Source organism: Meles meles, chromosome X (genome assembly GCF_922984935.1).
Source record: "Meles meles chromosome X, mMelMel3.1 paternal haplotype, whole genome shotgun sequence".
Taxonomy (NCBI): Eukaryota; Metazoa; Chordata; class Mammalia; order Carnivora; family Mustelidae; genus Meles; species Meles meles.
The window spans coordinates 61840815-61855357 of NC_060087.1; the positions used below are offsets into that span (position 1 = coordinate 61840815).

The following is a 14543-nucleotide window of genomic DNA, read 5'->3' on the forward strand; positions in this document are numbered from 1 at the left end:
ATAAAATGAGTCTCTTATACAATGCATTTCGATGGGTCTTGTTTTTCAATCCAATCTGATACCCTGTGTTTTTGTCCATATTCATTCATAGTAATTATTGAAAGATATGAATTTAGTGTCATTTTATAACCTGTAAAGTTGCTGTTTCTGTAGATTGTCTCTGTTCCAGAAGTCCAAAGATCAGAAGTCTTTGTTACTTTTGTGCTCTCTTTGTGCTCAAAGGATCTCCTCTAATATTTCTTGCAGGGCTGGTTTAGTGTTCACAAATTCCTTTAGTTTTGTTTTTCCCAGAAACTATCTCTCCTATTCTGAATGACAGGCTTGCTGGATAAATTATTTTTGGATAATTGGATAAATTATTGCTGGATAAACTATTCTTGGCTGCATAGTTTTCCCACTTGGCCAGTCCTTTCTGGCCTGGCAGGTCTCTTTGGACAGGTTTGCTTCCAGCTTTATCTTTTTACCCTTGTAGGTTTAAGGATCTTTTTCCAGAGCTGCTTTCAGGATTTTCTCTTTACTTCTGAAATTTTCAAGTTTCACTATTGTATGTCAAGGTGTTGACCTATTTTTATTGATTTTGAGGGGGGTTCAGTATGCCTCCTGGACTTGAATGCCTGTTTCCTTCCCCAAATTAGGGAAGTTCTCAGTTGTAATTTGTTCAAATAACCCTTCTGCCCCCCTTCATCTTCTGGGACCCTTATTATTTGAATATTATTTTGCTTTATGGTATCTCATGATTTCTCTCATTCTCCCTTCATGTTCCAATAGCTGTGTTTCTCTCTTTTCTCGGCTTCCTTGTTTTATATATCCCTGACTTCTATATCCCTGACTCTGTCTTCTGTCTCATTTATACTAGCTGTTAGAGCCTCCATTTTTTACTGCATCTCAGGAATCGCATTTTTAATTTCGACCTGATTAGACTTTATTTCTACAGTGAGGGATTTTCTACTGTCTTCTGTACTTTTTTCCATCCCAGCTAGTGCCTTTATAATTTTTGTTCTGATTTTTAGTTCTGATGTCTTACTTATAACCATATTGATTAAATTCCCAGAAGTGAGTACTTCTACCTGTTCTTTCTTTTGGGTTGAGTTTCTCCATCTCATCATTATGTCCAGAAATGAATAAAAGAAAGAGAGAGAAAAGGCAAAATGAACAACAACACCAGAAAAATATAAACAAAACTAACCAGAAGAAAATGGAAACAGATCAAAATAAGAAAAAAGCCAAACAAGAAGTAAAGCAAAACAAGACAAACTAGATCCTGGGGTATTTTGGTTTGTTTGATAAAGGAAACTAGACCTCAAAATAGGAAAGAAAGAAAAACCTATATATACAAAAACACAATAAAATACAATGAAGGAAACCAAAAATCATATATACACACACACACACACATATATATATATATAATGTTAAGATAAACATGAAAAAAGAATTTAAAAAATAATAAAATAGCTGGAAAAACTGAAAGACAAAGGATAATAGTAATAATAGTATATATATAGTAATAATAGTATATATGCTATATATATAAAATAATAGTAATAAAAGTAAAAGTAATAAAAAATGACAATGAAAGAAACCAAAAATCATATATATACACACACCCACACATATATATATATAATGTTAAGATAAACATGAAAAAAGAATTTAAAAAATAATAAAATAGCTGGAAAAACTGAAAGACAAAGGATAATAGTAATAATAGTATATATATAGTAATAATAGTATATATGCTATATATATAAAATAATAGTAATAAAAGTAAAAGTAATAAAAAATGAATGCTATATTCTGTTTCCTCAAGTACTGAAGTCTTGCCATTCTCTGATCAGTAAACTTCATGCCAGTGAATTGTTCCTACTGGTCTTGTGGGGGAGGGGCCTGTTACACTGATTCTCAGATGTACATGCCCAGGTAGAATTGCATTCCCCTTGCCAGAGGGTGGGCTCAGTGTAAGGGGCTGCAGATTGTACTATGTGGTGCTATTTTCCTCCCTGAAGGATTTCAGCACCAGTGGGGGAGATTAAAATGGCAGCACCCAGATCTCTAGCCCCGGAGCTTTAATATTGCCTACCAGACTCTTCAGTGAGCCCTCACAGAAAAGCAGTCAATCACTCTTGTCTCCCTGGTTTCTGCTTGAACTCTGTGTTCACCCAGCCTGTGACCGGGCATTTTTATCTCAGGCACATGTCACAGTTTCTAGTCTTCCAACTTTATGGACTCCTGTGGTGTGAACCTACACCATTCCTCCTGGGGGTGGGAGGGGAGTCTCGCTGCACTTCTGCCTTTTGCTGGGCCCCTGCCTGGAGAACAGCTGCTTGACCTTGTAGCAGTTTGCAGTTTATGGTAACACTGAGCAGAAAGTTGGTGCCTAGACCCTCCATTTTCAACTGGTTTCCCCACTCTGAAGCCTAGAAACTGCCACATTCAGTCACCCCTGTTCTTGTGATCCCAGGAATCATGATTACCACACTGTCCCACCTGAGATTCTGCCCTGCTTCACCACCTGCTCACCTTTAAGCCATTGATGCCCCACACTGTAGCAGACATCTGAAAATTCTGATTTTACACTCCACTGCTCAAATACTTTGTAGTGGTTTCTTTAAGCTAGCTCCTGACCCTCTTCCCTATCTTCAGATGTATCACCCCAGATTCATAGCTCCAGACCTCCTACCTTCCAAAAAGTGGTCACTTTTCTATTTGTATAATTACAGCAATTCTATTCTCAGATACCCGATTTATTTTACATTTGTTCAGAATGATTTGGTAACTAGCTGAATTTCAGGGACCAGGTGAAATTAAGGTTCCTTATTCCTCTGCCATTTTAGCTCCTGGGATCTCAATTCAGAATCTTTTTTAAAATTTCCTTTTCTGATTTTTCTTTGCTAGTGCACAGAAATAAAACTATGGGCTCTTGATCTTATATTCTGTAATTTCACTGAATTTTCTTATTAGCTCTAAGAGGTTTTTCAGTTGTTCCTTAGAATTATTTATACAGTAGGATCACCATCTGCCAATAGAAATAATTTCATTCCTTCTTTCCAATTTGGGTTTTTTTTTTCTTTTTTTGGCCTTATTGCACTGCCTAAAACTTGCAGTACAACATGAACAGAAGTGGTAAAAACAGGTATCCTTTTTTTGTTTCTTATCTGAAGCAAAAAGTTTTTAGTCTTTTTTCATTGAGTAAACTGTTATCTGTGTGTTTTTCATAAATGCCCTTTATCAAGTTAAGAAACTTCACTTCTATTCCTAATTTCTTTTTTCAAAAACAAATTTATTTCTTGTATAGTTAACATAAAATATTATATTAGTTTCAGGTATACAATATAGTGATTCAACAATTCTGTACATTACTCCATGCTCATCATCACACTTGGACTCCTTAATCCCCATCACCTATTTCACCCATTTCTCCCCCCCAGCCTACCCTCTGGTAACCATCAATTCGTTCTCTTTAGTTAAGAGTCAGGTTTCTTGGTTTCTCTCTCTCTCTCTCTCTTTTTCCTGTGCTTGCTAGCTCTGTTTCTTACATTCTACCTATGAATGAAATCATAAGGTATTTGTTGTCTATCTCTTACTTATTTTGCTTAGCATTATATTCTCCACCTCTGTCCATTTTGTTGAAAATGGCAAGATTTAATTCTTATTTATGGCTGAATAATATTCCATTGAACAAATGGAATTTTTTACCACTTCTGTTCATGTTGTACTGCAAGTTTTAGGCAGTGCAATAAGGTGAAGATATGGAGAAAGGGGAACCCTCTTACACTGTTGGTGGGAATGCAAGCTGGTATAGTCACTCTGGAAAACAGCATGAAGTTTCCTCAAGATGTTAAAAATAGAGCTACCCTATGACCCAGGAATTGTACTACTAGGCTCTTCAACAGACTAATGGATAAAGAAGATGTGGTCCATATCTACAATGGAATATTACTCAACCATCAGAAAGGATGAATACCCACCATTTGCTTTGACATGGATGGAACTGGAGTGGATTATACTAAGTGAAATAAGTCAACCAGAGAAAGACAATTATCATATGGTTTCACTTACATGTGGAACATAAGGAATAGCATGGAGGACATTAGGAGAAGGAAGGGGAAAATGAAGGGGGGAAAATCAGAGAGGGAGATGAACCATGAGAGACTCTGGACGCTGGGAAACAAACTGAGGCTTTCAGAAGGGGGGGTAGGGGGATGGGTTAGCCCAGTGCTGGGTATTAAGGAGGGCATGTATTGCATGGAGCACTGGGTGTTATACGCAAACAATGAATCATGGAACACTACATGAAAAACTAATGATATACTACAGTGACTAACATAACGTATTAAAAGAAAATAAGAAAAAAAGAAAAGCTTAAATGTGAGACCTGAAGCCATAAAAATCCTAGAAGAGAACACAACCAATAATTTCTCTGACATCAACCATGGCAACATTTTTTTTAGGTCTGTCTCCTGAGGCAATAGAAATAAAAGCAAAAATAAGCTATGGGACTATGTCAAAATAAAAAGCTTCTGTACAGCAAAGAAAACAACCAACAAAACTAAAAGGCAACTTATTAAATGGGAGAAGATATTTGCAAATGACATATCTGATAAAGGATAAGTATCCAAAAACATATAAAGAACTGATACAACTCAACACCACAAAACAATCCATTTAAAAAATGGGCAGAAGACATGAGGAGACATTTCTCCAAAGAAGACATCCATATGGCCAACAGACACCTGAAAAATGGTCAACATCATTCATCGTTAGGGAAGTGCAAATCAAAACCACAATGAGATATTACCCCACACCTGTCAGAATAGCTAAAATCAAAAACAGAAGAAACAATAAGCATTGACAAGGATGTGGAGAAAAAGAAAACCTCATGCATTATTCCTAGTTTCTTGACTATTTTTTATCCATAAAAGTTTGTGGTATCTTGTCAAATACTTTTCTAGCATCAATGGAGACTATTTTTTTTTCCTTTATTCTCTTAATATAGGGTATTACATTATTGATTTTCATATGTTGAAGTAGACTTACGATTTTTGGATACATCTCACTTGACCATGATGTATAATCCTCTAATATGCTGCTGAATTTGGTTTGCTGGTAATTTTTCAGTAGTGTTACATCTATATATTCATGAGATGTTTGTATGTTGTTTTATTTTCTTGTGGTATCTTTATCCACCACAGGTATAAGGGTAATGCTGGCATTATAGAGTAAGCTAGGAAGTGTTCTGTCTTTGATTTTTTAACAGTTTGAGAAGGATGGATGTTTATTCTTCTTTAAGTATTTGGTACAATTTACCACTGACTCTATCTGGTCTTGGATTTTTTGTTGTTGTTGGGAGGTTTTTGATTATTGATTCAGTCTTTTTACTTTTTGTGTCTGCTCAGATTTTCTTTCTTCTTAACTCAGTTTTGGTCATTTCTGTGTTTTCAGGAATTTGTCTATTTCATTTAGGTTACCAATTTGTTCATATATAATTGATCCTATACTATTATAATCCTTTCTATTTATGTAACCTCTCTTTTACTATCTCCACTGTATTTCTGATATTAGTAATGTGAGTCCTCTCTCCTGACCTGGCTAGTTGAAGGTTTGTCAATTCTGTTGATTTTTTTCAAGGTCCCAACTTTCAGTTTCATTGATTCTATTGTTTTTGAGTTCTCTATTTTGTTTTTCTCAAGTCTTCATTATATCCTTCTGCTAGCTTTGATTTTAGTTTTCTCTTCTGTTTTATTTCCTTAAGGTATAAAGTAAGATTATTGATTTTATATTTTTGCTCTTTAATAATGTAGGCATTTAAAGCCATAAATTTGGGGCACCTGCCTGGCTCCTTCTGTTGAATGTCTGCCTTTGGTACGGATCATGACCCAGGGTACTGGGACTGAGCCTTGCATCAGGCTTCTGCTCGGGGGGGGGGGGTCTGCTTCTCCCTCTCCCTCTGTGCTCTCTCTCTCTCTTTCTTAAGTAAATAAATAAAATCTTTAGAAGAAAAATTAAAGCCATAAATTTACCTCTTGAGTACTGCTTTTACTGTATCCTGTTAGATTTGGTATGTTGTGTTAATATAGTCATTCATCTCAAAGTATTTTCTTTTTCACTTGTCATTTATTCCTTGATCCATTGCTTAATAGTGTATTTTTTAGCAAAACATACACTTGTTGAGTCACAATGTATGCCTGCAACTGATAAAACATTGTGTCAACCATACTCAAATTAAAAAAAAATTAAGAATACCTGAAGTAAATATAGCAAAACATTAAGACCTTCATACGCTGATTAGATATAAATTAAAAAATGAGTTTAATGTTTAATTTCCCCATATTTAAAATTTTATAGTTCTTACTATTATTCATTTCCAGTTTAATTCCATTGTGTCAGAAAAGAAACTTTGTATCATTTCAATCTTTTAAATTTATTGAGATTTGTTTTGTAGTTTATTATATGGTTTAAAATGGCAAATGTTCCATGTACATTTGAGAAGAATGTGTATTTTTCTGTTGTTGGGTTCAGTGTTTTCATATATCTGTTAGACTGATTGGTTTATAGTGTTGTTCAAGTCCTCTATTTTCTTACTCATCCTCTCTCTAGTTTTTCTTTAGTCTCAAGGTAAAATTTTAATACAATCTGCTGTTCCCTTCAGTTATGTTACATGTTACATTCCTCATCCCAATCACCTATTTAACCCATCCCCTCCCACTTCACCTCTGGTAACCTTTAGTTTCTTCTCTATAGTTAAGAGACTGTTTCTTGGTTTGTCTCTCTATTTTATTCCCCTTTGCTCTTTTGTTTTGTTTTTTAAATTCCACATATGAGTGAAATCATATGGTATTTCTCTTTCTCTGACAAACTTATTTTGCTTACTGTAATACTCTGTAGTGCCATTCATGTTGTTGCAAATGTCACAATTTCATCCTTTTTATGGCTGAATACTATTCCATTATGTATGTATGTATATATATATATATATACACACCACATCTTCTTTATCCATTCATAAATTGCTGGACAATTGAGCTGTTTCTATAATTTTCCTATTCTAGATAATGCTGCTGTAAACATCAGTGTGCCTATATCCCTTAGAATTAGTATTTTGTATTTTGGCATAAACACCTAATAGTGTAATTGTTGAATCTTTGTGTAGTACTGTTTTAACTTTTTGAGGAACCTCCTTCTGTTTCGCAGAGTGGGTGCAACAGTTTGCATTTCTACCAGCAGTGCAAGAGGGTTCCCGTTTCTCCACATACTTGCCAATACCTGTTGTTGCTTGTGTTGTTGAGTCTAGCCATTCTGACAGGTGTGAGATGATATCTCATTGTCATTTTAATTTTCATTTTCCTGATAATTAGTGATGTAGAGCATATTTTCATGTGTCTGTTGGCCATCAGGATGTCTTCTTTGGAAAAATTTCTATTCATGTCCTTTGCCCATTTTCTAATTGGATTATTTATTTTTCACTGTTGGATTTTTTCATACATTTTTATATATGTTGGATACTCTTTATTACAAATGTCATTTGCAAATATCTTCCCCCCTTCCATAGGTTGCCTTTTAGTTTTGTGTATTGTTGCCTTTACTATGCAGAAGTTTTTTATTTTGATGAAGTCCTAATAGTTTACTTTCTACTCTTTTTTTTCCCTTGCCTTGATTTCAGTCATTCTGAAATGTGTGAAATGGTATTTCATTGTAGTTTTGATTTGCATTTTCCTGATGATGAGTCATATTGAGCATCTTTTCATGTGTTTGTTGGTCATCTGTATGTCTTCTTTGGAAAAATGTCTATTGATGTTTTCTGCACATTTTTAAATCAGATTATTGATTTAAATAATCATATTTAATAATATTTAAATAATAATTAAATTAAATAAATAAATTTATTTAATAAATAATAATAAAAATTAATAAAATTTATTTTATATTTTATTATATTTTATATTATAATTTTATTATATTATTATATATAATAATATTATATTTTATATTATAAAATAATAATAAAATAATAATAAATATAATAAAAATAATAAATTAAATAAATAAATAAATAATAATATTTAAATAATCAATTTAAATAATTGGGTGCTGAATTTCCTGAGTTCTTTATATATTTTGGATACTAACCCTTTGTCAGATTTGTCGTTACCAAATATTTTCTCTCATTCCATAGGTTGCTTTTTAATTTTGCTGATTATTTCCTTCATGGTGTAGATGCTTTTTATCTTAACGAGTCCCAGTAGTTTATTTTTGCTTTTGTATTCCTTGCCTCAGGAGACATATCTCGAAAGGAGTTGCCATGGCCGATATTGAAGAGGTTACTGCCTGTGTTCCTTTCTAGGATTTTGATGATTTCAGTTTTTTCATTTAGCTCTTTAATGAATTTTTAAAAGATTTATTTATTTTAGAGAGGAAGAGAGAGCAGGGGGAGGGGCAGGGAGAGAGAGAGAGTCTTAAGCAGACTCCACCCTGAACATGGAACCCAACATGGGGGTCAGTCTCATGACCCTGAGATCATAACCTGAGCCCAATCTAAGAGTCAGATGCTTAACCAACTGAGCCACCCAGGTACCCTAATCTTTAATGCATTTTTAATTTCTTTTCATAAATGGTGGGAGAAAGTTGTCCAGTTTCATTCTTTTGTATGTTGCTGTCCAGTTTTCTCAGCACTATTTGTTGAAGAGACTGTCTTTTTCCCATTGGATATCTTTTGCTGCTTGGTCAAAGATTAACTGGCCATGGATATGTGGGTTCATTTCTGGTATTTTTATTCTGTTCCCTTTATCTATGTGTCTTTTTTTGTGCCAATATCATACTGTTTTGATCACTGCAGCCTTGTAATATAACTTGAAGTCCAGAATTGTTATACCTCCAGCTTTGATTTCCTTTATCAAGGTTGCTTTGGTTATTCAGGGTCTTTTGTGGTTCTATACAAATTTTGAGATTATTTTCTGTATGTCTGTGATAAATGTCTTTGGTATTTTAATAGGGATTGCATTGAATGTGTTGATTGCTCTGGATAGTATAGCCATTTTAACAATATTTGTTCTTCTAATCCATGAGCATGGAATGTCTCTCCATTTCTTTATGTCATCTTCAATTTCTTTCATCATTGTTTTCTAGCTTTCAGAGTATAGGTATTTTACCTCCTCGGACAGGTTTATTCCTAGGTATTTTATGATTTTTTGGTACAGTCGTAAATGGTATCGATTCTTTGATTTCTCTTTCTGCTCCTTCATTATTACTGTATAGAAATGAAACAGATTTCTGTATGTTGATTTTGTATTCAATTTTACTGAATTTGTGTATCAGTTCTAGCAATTTTCAGGTGGAATGTTTTGGGTTTTCTATATAGAGTATTATGTCATCCGAAAATATGTCATTTGAAAGTTTGACTGTTTCCTTGCTGATTTGGATACCTTTTATTTATTTTTGTTGCCTGATTGCTGTGGCTATGACTTCCACTACTCTGTTAAATAATAGTGGTGAGAATTGACATCCCTGTTTTCTTCCTGACTATAGAGGAAATGCTCTCAGGTGTTCCTCATCGAGCATGATATAAGCTGTGGGTTTTTCATATATGGTCTTTTTTTTTTAAGATTTTATTTATTTATTTGACAGACAGAGATCACAAGCAGGCAGTGAGGCAGGCAGAGAGAGAGGGGGAAGCAGGCTCCCCGCTGAGCAGAGAGCCCAATGCGGGGCTCGATCCCAGGACTCTGGGATCATGACCTGAACTGAAGGCAGAGGCTTAACCCACTGAGCCACCCAGGCTCCCCAGTATATGGTCTTTCTTATGTTGAAATATGTTTCCACTAAACCTACTTTGTTGAGTATTTTTATCATGAATGGATGTTGTACTTTGTCAGATGCTTTTTCTGCATCTATTGAAATGATCTTATGGTTCTTATCCTTTCTTTTATTAATGTGGTGTATCATGTTGATTGATATGTGAATACTGAACCACCCTTGCAGCCCAGAAATAAATCCCACTTGATCATGTTGAGTGACTGTTTAATGTACTCTTGGATTTGATTTGCTAGTATTTTGCTGAGAACTTTTGCATACATATTCATTGGCAATATTGGCCTATAGTCACTTTTTTTAGTGGAATCCTTATCTGGTTTTGGTATCAGGGTAATGTTGGCCTCATGGAATGAATTTGGAAGTATTCTTTCCTTTTCTACTTTTTGGAATAGTTTGTGAAGAATATATATTACCTCTTCTTTAAATGTTTGTTAGAATTCCCTTTGGAAACCATCTGGCCCTAGAGTTTTGTTTGTGGGAATTTTTTTGATTTCTGTTTCTGTTTTTCTGTTTCTTTGCTAGTTATCAGTCATTCAAGTTTTCTGTTTCCTTCAGATTTAGCAGTTTATATATTTCTAGGAATTTATCCATTCCTTTCAGGTTGTCTAATTTGTTAGCATATGGTTTTTCATAATATTTACTTATAACAGTTTGTATTTCTGTGATGTGGGTTGTTCTTTCTCTTCTCTCATTTGTAATTTTATTCATTTGGGTCCTTTCTGTTTTTTTTTTTTGATAAGTCTGGCTAGAGGTTTATTAATTGTATTAGTTTTTTTCAAAGAACTAGGTCTTAATTTCATTGATTTTTTTTTTTTTTTAGTTTCTGTATCATTTATTTCTGCTCCAATCTTTACTATGTCCTTCCTTCTGCTAGATTAAGGCTTCATTTTTTGCTCTTCCTACCTCCTATAGGTGAGATGTTAAGTTGTTAATTTCAAGTTTTTCTTGCTTCTTAATTTAGGCCTGAATTGCCATATACTTCCCTCTTAGGACCACTTTTTTGCATCCCAGATGTTTTGACTGTTGTGTACTCATTTTCATTTGTTTCTACAAACTCTTTAATTCCTTAGTTGATTTCCTGGTTGACCCATTCATTGTTTAGTAGCATGTTGTGTTGCCTCCATATATTTGTGGTGTTTCCATAGTTTTTCTTGTGATTGACTTCTAGTTTCGTAGTGCTGTGGTCAGAAAAGATTCATAGTATGATTTCAATCTTTGTTTTAGTTTCTGCGTTATGTGTAACCCAATACGTGATTTATATGGGAGAATATCCCATATAGTCTTTAAAAGAATGTGTATTTTACTGCTTTAGGATAGAATATTGTGAATATATCTGTTAAGACCATCTGGTTCAAAGCCATTGTTTCCATGTTGACCTTCTGTTTAAATGATCTTTCTATTGATGTATGTGGGTTGTTAAAGTCCCCTACTATACTTGTATTACTGTCAATACGTTTCTTTATGTTTGTTATTAATTGTTTTATATATTCAGATGCTTCCATGTTGGGTGCGTAAATATTCATCATGGTTAGATATTCTTGTTGGATTGTCCCTTTTATTATGACATCATGTCCTTTTTGTTTGCTGCTAGATGAAACACAGGACCTTATCTTTTTAAATTTATATTGTTATATTTTAGCTATATCATTCTGGATGTTTTAGATATTATAATAAGCCAAGAAAAGGAAATAAGAGACTTGCATATTGGGAAGGAGAAAAGCTCATTATTTGTTATTGATATATTTGCCATCTTGGAAAAATCTAAGCAAATCAACTAGAAAACTATGAAACTAATAAGCTTAATAAAGTGACCTGGTTTCAAAATATCTAGATGAAATAAAAAAAATATGTGTTGACATACATAAATGGAACCACGGGATTTTCTTATTCCCATTGCAAAGGCAGGTCTTTGTAGGATAAGCAAGGATAGTCTTACGGTGGGGAGGAGTTCCCTACTTGCCTGCAGTTGAGATTCTGCAGAACCATGAAGCCCAAGTCCCCAATCAGGAACATTTCTGAGATGTAGCAGTCTTTATTTACTGGCTTGTACTGCTTGTCCTTGCCACTCTTGGGGACTTTGGTCCACATCTCTTTGACATTCTCCACCACCACGTTACAGTGCCTGTCACTGGCTTTCACAGGGCCCAGGAGCTTCTTACTGTTACGCCAATTCATGATCACAAGAAGAGCGTTGTTCTTCACTATTGCATTAGCACAGAGAGTGGATCCATGTTTACTCCTTCCTCCTGCCACTCCTGCAGTGCTTTCATGGTCATCTCAGTTTTGGGCTTTTTGAGGAGGCTCATGGTGGTAGAGGCTCTGCCCCCAGATCAGTGCTGTCTCCTCCACGTTGCTTCTGTTTCTGTCTTCTGTATCTCTTGTTATGGTCTTTCTTTAAAGTCTAGTTTTTCCAAAACAAATATTGCCACTCCCACTTTCTTTTGATGTCCATTTGCATAATAAATATATTTCCATCCTCTCATTTTCAATCTGCAGGTGAGTAAATGAGTCTATTATAGGCAGCAGATAGCTGGGTCTTGTATTTTATTCATTCTGACACCCTATATATTTTTTAAATATTTATTTGTTTATTTGTGAGAGAGACTGGTGTGGGGGAAGAGCAAAGGGAGAGGGGAAAGAGAATCCCAAATAGACTCTGTACTGAGCATGGAGCCCGATGCAGGGCTTGATCTCATGACCCCAAAATTATGACCCAAGCTGAAACCATCAGTTGGACACTCAACCAACTTTACCACCCAGGTATCAGCCCTGTTTTTTGATTGGAGTGTTTGGTCCACTTACATTCATAGTAATCATTGATAGATATATATTTATTTCCATTTCATCACTTGTTTTGTAATTGTTTCTGGAGATTTTCTTTGATCCTTTCTTGTCTTTATTGCTGTTGGTCTCTCCTTTGCCCTCAGAGAGTCCCCTTTAATATCTTTTGCTGGACTGGTTTAGTGGTCACAAACACCTTTAGTTTTTGCTTGTCTGGGAAACTCTTTATCTCTCATTTATTCTGAATAACAGCCTTGGTGGATAGAGTATTGTTGCCTGCAGATTTTATCCATTTGGCACTTTGAATTTATCATCCCACTCCCATCTGGTTTGCCAAGTTTCTGTTGAGAAATCTCCAGCTAGCCTTATGGGTCTTCCCTTATAAGTTAAGGATTTCTTAGTTCTTATATCTTGATGCTTTTAAGATGTTTTCTTTATCACTGTATTTTGAAAATTTATTCATAATATGCCTTGATGTTGGCCTGCTATTTTTGATTTTGATGGGAGTTTTCTATGCTTCCTGGATGTGAACATCTGTTCCCTTCATCAGATAAAGGAAGTTTTCAACTCTTCTTTCTTCAGGTAAATTTTCTTTTTTGTTCATAGGATGAGACAAGGCTAGGGTCCTCTTACCCACTGCCATCTTCCCTCTCTCCTCCTTTTGTATCAATTTTTAATTTAAAGTCTTTTTGTCTGATATTAATATAGCTCCCCTAGATCTTTTTCAGTTTTTATTTACATGGATGTGTTTGAAAAACTGTATTCCAAATTGTACCATTTTGCATTCCCACCAACAATGGGTGAGATTTCCTGTTTCCCCACATCCTTATCTGCATATGGTGTTGTCAGTATTTTAAAGTTTTGTGTTTCTAATATATGTGTAGTGTAGTATGTGTAGGCCTATTGTTTTACTTCATTGTTATTTAGTTATTTTTTATTTTTATTTGTATCCTTATTTTTTAATTGATTTTTAATGCACCCATTTCAATTTTTTGTAATTTCATTATATATATGTATATCTTTTTTCATAGTGCTTACCCTTGATAATATAATTAAAATTTATAATAAAGTCCAAATAATTAATTTGAATCAATTCCAGCTTAGTATAACAGTATACAAAACTACTCCTTTTCAGCTCCAGTCCCCACATTATGTTGGTACCTCTTCCATATTGCATCATCATAAATTGTATGCCTCTTAACACAGATTTATTATTGTCTTATTTATTTATTTTTTAAATCACATACTAAATAAAAGAACTATAAACCAAAAATACAATCCTAATAGCTTTTATATTTACATACATAGTTACCTTTACCAGTATTCTTGGTTTCTTTTAATGGTTTCAGTTACAGTTAGTGCACTTTCATTTCTTCCTGCAGAACTCTGTCATTTCTTAAAGGACACTTCTACCAGTGATGAATTCAATCACTTTTATCTGTGAATGTCTTATTTTATCCTTCATTTTTTGAAGGATAGTGTTTTATGTTATTAGATTCTTGACAGATATTTTTCATTCAATAGTTTATTTTTTAAATTTTTTATTTTTTATAAACATATAATGTATTATTAGCCCCAGGGGTACAGGTATGTGAATTGCCAGGTTTACACATTTCACAGCACTCACCATAGCACATACTCTCCACAATGTCCATAACCCCACCACCCTCTCCCTACCCCACTTCCCTCCGGCCACCCTCAGTTTGTTTTGTGAGATTAAGAGTCTCTTATGGTTTGTCTCCCTCCTGATCCCATCTTGTTTCATTTATTCTTTTCCTACCCCCCTAACCCCCGATGTTGCATCTCCACTTCCTCATATCAGGGAGATCATATGATAGTTGTCTTTCTCCGATTGAATTATTTCACTAAGCATGATACCCTCTAGTTCCATCCACGTTGTCGCAAATGGCAAGATTTCATTTCTTTTGATGGCTGCATAGTATTCCATTGTGTAT

The 14543-nt window shown here is 34.4% G+C and overlaps 1 protein-coding gene and 1 pseudogene across 1 annotated transcript in view; one reads left to right on the forward strand and one right to left on the reverse strand.

Annotated features, from left to right (window-relative positions):
• ZDHHC15 (zinc finger DHHC-type palmitoyltransferase 15) overlaps positions 1-14543 on the forward strand; it is a 197836-nt gene that overhangs the window by 8489 nt on the left and 174804 nt on the right. The window lies entirely within an intron of this gene.
• LOC123935221 lies at positions 6111-12113 on the reverse strand (annotated as a pseudogene).